General features: G+C 39.4%; 2 pseudogenes; both read left to right on the top strand.

Annotated features, from left to right (window-relative positions):
* Positions 1–838: 838 nt before the first annotated feature.
* Positions 839–2,209, top strand: LOC101041235 (etoposide-induced protein 2.4 homolog pseudogene; annotated as a pseudogene).
* Positions 2,210–7,096: 4,887 nt separating this feature from the next.
* LOC101041544 (importin subunit alpha-1 pseudogene) lies at positions 7,097–7,940 on the top strand (annotated as a pseudogene).
* The last annotated feature ends 614 nt before the right edge of the window (positions 7,941–8,554 follow it).

Genomic DNA, 8,554 nt, shown 5'->3' with positions numbered 1-8,554 from the left:
AGAGATCCCTTCTGCCATGAGTGTAAGTTTCCTGAGGTCTTCCCAGTCATGTGCAACTGTGAGTCAATTCAATCTCTTTTCTTTATAAATTACTCAGTCTGGGGTATTTCTTAATAGCAGCATGAAAATGAACTAATAAAACCTATGATGTATTTCCCTTCCTATAAAAAGCCATATAAAATGGAACCATATGATATGTAGCTTTTTGGATATAGTTTCCTTTACTTGGCATAATGCATTTGAGATTCATCTGTGTCACATGAAATCAAGTCCATTCCTTTTTATTCCTAAGCAATGTCTCATTGAATGGGTTTGCAAAGTTTATTAGTTTAGCATTTGAAGAACATATGAATTGTATCATTTTTAGACTTTAAAAATAAAAACCTCTATAAATATATAAAGATATTAGCATAAATATAGTTTTTATTTCTTTTGAGTAATTATCTGGAAGTAAGATTGTTGGGATGCATAGTAGGCATATGTTTAACTTTATTAGAAACTGCTAGACTATTTTCCAAAGATGCTGTAACATTTTGAATTTCTACCAGCAATGTATGAGATTTTCAGTCGCTCTATATCCTTCTAAGTAACATGATGTTGGCAATTTTTAAATTTTATTTTTTGCAATTTAAAACATACCTGTCAGAGCTCTATGTGGCCCCTGCCCTGGGAGCAGCCCAGTGGAGGGGGGCAGCTGTGTGCTGGGAAGCTGATCGGGTCTGCTATGGGTGAGGGGCCTGGCCAGAGCTGTGGCAGTGGAGCTGTTGGTCCTTCATAATGAGAGATTTGGAGGCACTTCTGTCTCCTCTGTGTAGTTGATAGTTTGGGTGGTGAAGAGATGCCTGACTGTGTTAAAACCTTTCTCCAGGAACAGAAGAATCAAACATTCCATCTGAGGTATTTGTACCATCTCCAAGCTGCATGCTTGAATCCAGCAAAAGGGAGAGGAGTAGCATTGAAGAAGGACAAGTAATGAAGTAGTGTCCTGGCACAGAGAAGAGCCAGGAATGTAGAGTAAGAGTGAGAGAGTTAGCCATTTTTTTTTCCTACTTCTTCTTTTTCTTTTTTTGAGGTGGAGTCTCATTCTGTCACCTGGGCTGGAGTGCAATGGCATCATCTTGGCTTGCTGCAACCTCTGCCTTCTTGGTTCAAATGATTCTCCTGCCTCAACTTCCCAAGTAGCTGGGATTACAGGCACCTGCCACTATGCCCAGCTAATTTTTGTATTTTTAGTAGAGATGAGGTTTCGGCATGTTGGCCAGGCTGGTCTCAAACTCCTGACCTCTTGATTTGCCTGCTTTGGCCTCCCAAAGAGCTGGGATTACAGGTGTGAGCCACCGCACCCAGACACCACGTATTGTTAGTAGAAGTTTTCAGTGTTGCACTTGGAATGGTGGAGTGTTCTGTTCCAGTCTCCTCTTGTTATATTGAGTGTTTATTCTTCTGCTTTGGTCAGTGACACCCTGAATTATTGGTGATCTATCACGACATGGAGATGGTCAGTTATGGCTAGAATTCTTCCTCATATCGATCTCCAGTGCCCTTTGGGAGCGGCCCTTGTTTGTGCCTAGCAAAGGTGTGAATGCCATTTGGTTTCAAGATATAGCTGACCTGGCATTTGAGAAACCAGTGAGGAAGCCTCACCCATTCCCTAATGTCTGCAAAATAATAGCGGACATGCTTTTGAGCCTTTTGCTGCAGACTCTTTTCCTCAGTGAAGGAGTGTTTGTGAGTCTCTTTCCCATCCATGTCGTTCAGCTGGTTAGTTTCCTGCATCTGTCCCTTCACTACTCACTACACTGCTTCAAATATTGATGGACCAGTAAAGGAATTGAAATGCACCAGCCAGCAGTTGTCTAACATAGAAAGAAATTGGCATTACTACTTTGGGTTTGGTTTGCCCTTGGCTGTTCTCATGGCAATCCAGTCTTCATTACCAGTGCAGCCATATTATCAGCGGCTGCCTCTTCTCTATCCTGTTCCTTTATTCATTATCAGCACCGATGAAGCAAAGACCCCCAGCACAGCTTACCTCTTCCAGCTCTGCCTCTTCCCCTTGGTGGTCTTTGGAAGCAACAGACTCTTTCACAGAACAGTCTACCTGCAGTCTGCCCTGAAAAGTTTAATCTCTTTAGAGAAGTTCCCTTCACTGCATCCATCTCCTGCCAAACTGAAGGCTACTGTCATCCAAAGGGCATGGGTGAGATAGGAAGGAGGCTGTGGTAGCTCTCTTCCCTGTTGACTTCCCCCTGCCAGGGAAGGCAGAACTCTCTCTGCCAGTGTCCTTCTGTGTATTCCCTTCTTTCTGAGGAATCAGAATTTTTTTCTCTGGTACACGTCAGGCAGAATCTTCCTGACACCAGTGTGTGGATTTTTAACACCATCATGAGTCTGAAAGGAACACAGGTTTTTCTGCAGCTGTTTTCTAGCATTTGCTTGTCCCTGTGCTGGACTGATTTGAAAACTTTTTTTTTCTCACTGTGCCATTTACACCCCACCCCCCACCTTTCCCTCTTGCAATCTACCATCCTTGGATGAATGAATTTTATATTTCTAGCTATTGTGTTTGTGTGTGTGTGTGTGTGTGTGTCTGTGAAGCACATACATTTGGTGTGGGAGGTAAAGGAGTATTCTGGTTGCTCCTGTTCACTCCCTTAATAGCCATCACTGTCTTGTTTCTTGTAACTCAAGTTAGCTATTGGTCTCTCTTGCTCCACTGCAAAAAAATAAAAAAATTAAAATTAAAAAAAAAAAACCTGAAGAGGTGGCACAGGAGGAAAGATCTCACAGACAGATCTGCTGGGTTTTGAAGTGATTTTCTTTCTTCCCCTTGAAGAGGAAAAAGTTATTTTCACTGGTACATTTGAAGTCCCCCAAGTATGGGACAGTACCAATTCTGGACAAATGCCACTGCAGCATAACACTCAGAGGAGCTAAACGTTTCAACTTTGTTGGTGTTGGGGGAAGAAATTCACTGTTGGCCACTGCCAGGTCTGTTTCATATTTCAAAGAAATATTGGGTGCTGTAAATGGGAACTGAGGGTTAAACTCATTAAGCCCATTAATCCTGTGATTGGTTGGTATTTTGCCATCATTTTAAGACATTAAATGTGGGGGGCAGATGTCAAAATACTTGTACAGTTTTAAAATGTCACAAGTTTAAAATAATACAGTTAAAGCTGGTTTCCAACAAATTAAAATTTCAAAATGCTGAGTTGTGTCTAATTGTGGTTTTAATTTGCATTAATGATATTAAGCATCTTTTTATATGCTTATTTGCCATCTGTGTATCTACTTTGGTGGAGGCTCAACTCTACTCATTTTATCAGGTTTGTGGCTTTCTTTTTTTTTTTCAACTTTTATTTATAGATTCAGGGGGTACATATGCAGGTTTGTTGCCTGGGTATATTGGGTGATGCTGAGGTTGTAGTAAAAATGATTCTGTCACCCAGGTAGTAAGCATAGTACCAAACAGTGAGTTTTTCAATGCTTGACCTCTCCCTCCCTCCCTCCTCTAGTAGCCCCCAGTGTCTATTGTTGCCATATTTATGTCCATAAGTACCCGATGTTTAGCTCCCACTTATAAGTGAGAACATGTGGTATCTGATTTTCTGTTCCTATGATAATTTGCTTAGGATAATGGCCTTCAGCTGCACCCCCATTGCTGCAAGGACATAATTTTATTCTTTCTTATGGCTATGTGGTATTCCGTGGTGTATATGTATCATCTTCTCTTTATCCAGTCTACTGTTGATGGGCACCTAGGTTGATTCCATGACTTTAATATTGTGAATAGTGCTGTGATGAACATATGAGTGCATGTGTCTTTCTGGTAGAATGATTTGTTTCTTTTGGGTATATAACCAATAATGGGCTTGCTGGGTCAAATGGTAGTTCTGTTTTAAGTTCTTTGAGAAACCTCCAAACTGCTTTCCAAAGTGGCTGAAGTAACTTACATTCCCACCAGCAGTGCATGAGTGTTCTCTTTCTCCACAGCCCCACCAACATCTTTTTGAATTTATTTTTTATTCAGATAGTAATTTTTTTATTGTACTTTAGATGCTGAGGTACATGTGCAGATCATGCAAGATTGTTGCATAGGTACATTCATGGCAAAATGGTTTGCTGTCACCATCCCCCCATCACCGTATACCTGGTATTTCTGCCCATGTTATTCCTCCCCACCCTGCCTCGCACTATCCCTCCCCTAGCCCGCCCACCATGCTTTCTTATTGTCGATTTTTGAGAGTTTTTAAACATATTTTTAAAGAAATGTGATTTCTATAGACTTATCTTCAGATTGCCGATTTTATTCTCAGCTGTGTCATGTGTACAAAATCTTCATTGCAATTACTGTTTCATTTCCAGCATTTCTACTCCTTGCTTTCTCCCCCACCACTTTCCTCATTCTTTTAGTTCACTCTGGCATTTCCCATCTGATCTTGAATTCAAAAGAATGTTTTGTAGCTATGAACAGATTAGTCACAATTGTTTAAAATTCCTGTCAGATAACTTCAACATCCATGTCGTATCTGAGTGTGGGTCTGTTGATTGCTTTGTATTCGGCAATGTGTTGTTCCTTATTGTCTTTTTATAGGCCTCATATTTTTTTGTTGGGAGCTGGACATTTTATGTAGGACATAGAACTGAGCTAAGTAAGTTTTAAACCTAGTAATAGAAATGATTTTTTCCACTTTTCATAGGTTCAAAGCTATACATTTGCAGTTTGCTTAGCTTTTTTGTGTTAAAAAAAAAATAGGAGCCATGTTCTTTCCAGTTCATATCCTGAGCAGAAGTCCAGAAGTACGCTTGGAAAGTTTAAAGAAGGGACATTATATGATCTGATTGATTTATACTCTTAATGTTATGCTGAGTCCTGGGTGTTAACCGGATGGCAGGAGGGCAAAAGAAGAAATAGGAATACCAGTTAAATAAGAGACTATTGTAGTAAGGAAGCAGTTAAATTATCTTAGTTGGGTTCAGCAATATATTGTTTGCAAAAATGTTGGCCTACTTAATAGATTGAGTTAAAATACTGTACAAGGTTATTACATACAAGCCAGTTGAATGTTGAAGGACATTTGCCAAAAAGCCGTGACTCCATTTTTACAAAAGTTGGTCTGTAGCCCCTATACATGGCAATGATCATGTACAGGATCATAATAGACTCATATAGGAATGAGGGGTCTATTAAAGCCACTCCTAATTAATAAAAATACAAGTCATCTGCCTCAAAGCAGGAATGTGCTAGTCCTCCCTATGCATTTCTACAGAGGCCATCCATTGCCGTTCTCATAATACCCAACACTTTTTCAGGATTTTACTCCCTGTCTACTTGTTTTCACTCATCTTCCTTCATTCGTTGTATATGCACTAAGCTCCCATCACACCAGTATTGTCCCTAGGCCTTCAACAGGCTGACTGGAGCTTTAGGAATCTTGCTGCATCTGACCTATTTGCCTGCGCCATTCACACCTGTGACTAAAGATACTGTGATTTGTAACATATCAAGAAGAAAATGGATATAAAATTTCAATGAAGCATTTTATTAGCTAATAAATTTATAATCCGGAAGCAGTTATCCACTGCCCTTTAGGCAACATTCTTTATCTATCTGTAGTTGACTGTGAACACACGGTGATGAACGTAAACACACGGTGATGAATGTGAACAGTCTGGCAAAAATCCATTAGATCCTTCAGTGGCAGTAGTTCCTGGACCATCTGGATCTTCTCCGAATGTTTTATTTAGTTGGGCCTTTAAAAATATGAAGTGTACAACACGAGGACCTGTTACTGGGGCTTTCTCAGGATGTATGCTGTAGATTAGTTCCATGCAGTTGGCCTGGGCTTGAAAACTTGTGAAAATATTAGTTCCTGTCGTCTACCATGATCTCAGTTTTCATAAACTCATTCATTCTTCTTCTCTTAATTTTGTTTCACAGTGTTTTCATTTCTGGTCCTCATGGATCAAATCAGGATTTCCTATAAGATGTGTTATGACAGTAAAAAGTTGAACATATTTCTGTTTGGTAAAAGCCAAGGTTGCTTCTTCCAATAAGTATTAAATCTACCCACTACCTTCATCCCATGCATACTGGGGCGTAATTGTTTAATATGAATGGTGAATGTGTGCAGAAGGTAGGAGGTCCTAAATGGCACAAATTGGATTGTCAGATAAATTGCACAACACCCATCCCGATTTGAATTTCAAACTAACAATGCTTTTGTAGGAAAATTATGTACCAGATATTGAATTGGATATATTTATGGTAAAAAAGCATTAGTTGTTTAACAAAATTTAAATTTAACTGTGAGTCCTGTGTTTTTGTTAATTAAATCTGGCAACCCTAGCCACACACATACTGTCTTTTCTTTTTAATTGTACTTTAAGCTCTGGGGTACATTTGCAGACATGCAGGTTTGTTACGTAGGTATACACGTGCCATGGTGGCTGTCTGCATCTATCACCCCGCCATCCACATTAGGTGTTCCTCCTAATGCTATCCCTCCCCTAATTCCCTACCCCCGACAGGCCCCAGTGTGTGATGTTCCCCTCCCTGTGTCCATGTGTTCTCCTTGTTCAACTCCCACTTATGAGTGAGAACATGCGGTGTTTGGTTTTCTGTTCTTAACGTTAGTTTGCTGAGAATGATGGTTTCCAGGTTCATCCATATCCATGTCCCTGCAAAGGACATGAACTCATCCTTTTTTATGGCTGCGTAGTATTCCACGGTATATATGTGCCACATTTTTTTAATCCAGTCTATCACTGATGGGCATTTGGGTTGGTTCCAAGTCTTTGCTATTGTGAACAGTGCTGCAATAAACATGTGTGTACAACACATACTATCTTATCAAGCATCAAGAAATCTATCAAGCAAGAATCCTTTATGTTTAGCTATTATTTCATTAAAAAATTTATCATTGCACAACGTATAACAAAGACACACTGTCTTCGGGCTGAGCCAAGATGGGAGATGGATGTTTTGAGTGCAGTTGTCCCACAGCCAGCAAGCACCGTATCACTTCCCTGGTAACCTGGGCCCACCGAGCAGCTTTCTCCCTTTGTTTCATAACTATGTTCCCCAACAAGAATGCTAATTCACCAACTGCCCAACTTAACAGATTCAGGGTCAAGGAAAAAGACAGTACAAAAACGAAGCATTGCAGTTGACCCACTGTTGGCTCTTCTTGCAGTTCCTGATATATCCTCTTTAGCATGTGGTTACTTACATAATCTTAACTGGACACTTACAAACCCTTATCACAAAAATCCTCCAGCCTCATTAGATGCTGTTGAGCAAATTCTATCTACTTTACTTTGGCTCCTTCACCATGATAATCCAGAAATATTGGTAGACATGCTGGGCTGTTTCCAACATTACTGATGATTCAAATGACTGGATTGATATGATCATGAAAACAGAATTTGCACCCCAACTCGTGAAGCTCCTAGGAGCTTCTGAATTGCCAATTGTGACACTTGCACTAAGAGCCACAGGGAATATTGTCACTGGTACAGATGAACAGACTCAGGTTGTTATTTATGCAGGAGTGCTCATCATCTTTCCCAGCCTAAAACTAACATTTAGAAGGAGGCTACGTAGACAATGTCAAATATCACAGCTGTCCTTCAGGACCAGATACAGCAAGCTGTGAATCACGGATTAGTCCCATTTCTTGTCAATGTTCTCACTAAGGCAGATTTTAAGACAAAAAGAAAGCCATATGGGCTATAACTAACTGTACGAAGGGTGGAATAATTGAAGAGATTATTTACCTTTTTCATTATGGCATAATAAAACCATTGATGAACCCCTTAACTGGGAAAGATACCAAGATTATTCTGGTTACTCTGGATGCCATTTTAAATATCTCTCAGGCTGCTGAGAAACTAGGTGAAACTGAGAAACTTAGAATAATGATTGAAGAATGTGGAGGCTTAGACAGAATTGAAGTTCTATAAAACCTTGAAAATGAGTTTGTATATATGGCTTCATTAAGCTTAATTGGGAAGTATTTCTCTGTAGAGAAAGAGGAAGATCAAAATGTTATGCCAGGGACTACCTCTGAAAGCTATACCTCCCATGTTCAGAATGAAACTCTTGAGACCTTTGACATTTATATCATATAAATTGAGGCATACAGTTGTTGTGTCCTATGTTTGATATAAGTTTTTGTTACCGTTTTCCTACTAAGAAATATTTTTAGACGTTGTTTGTTATTGTAGCATGTTTTACGCTGAAACTATGTTTGAACAGTTCCAACCTGTACATGCTGTATGAAGCTTGTCCTCTGAATGAGTCTCTTATTTCTATGTGGTATTTCATAACTCTCTGCACCCTGTAAATAAAGTTTAAAGTCCCCCTTTTCTGTACTTTGAAAAAAATAATCAAAAGAATATAATCAAAAATGTAAGTTTAAAAAATTAACTTGTGCTTTCCTAATAAATCAAATGCTTAGATTTCCCATATTTTTTATCTGGTTCTTATCTGTGGTCACATATAACTTCAGTATAGACAGAATCATACTGTATAACTTGCTGTATCTTT

This window comes from Saimiri boliviensis, chromosome 10 (genome assembly GCF_048565385.1).
Source record: "Saimiri boliviensis isolate mSaiBol1 chromosome 10, mSaiBol1.pri, whole genome shotgun sequence".
NCBI lineage: Eukaryota > Metazoa > Chordata > Mammalia > Primates > Cebidae > Saimiri > Saimiri boliviensis.
The sequence above is the reverse complement of the archived record's forward strand: the minus strand, read 5'-3'. Positions and strand labels throughout refer to the sequence as shown.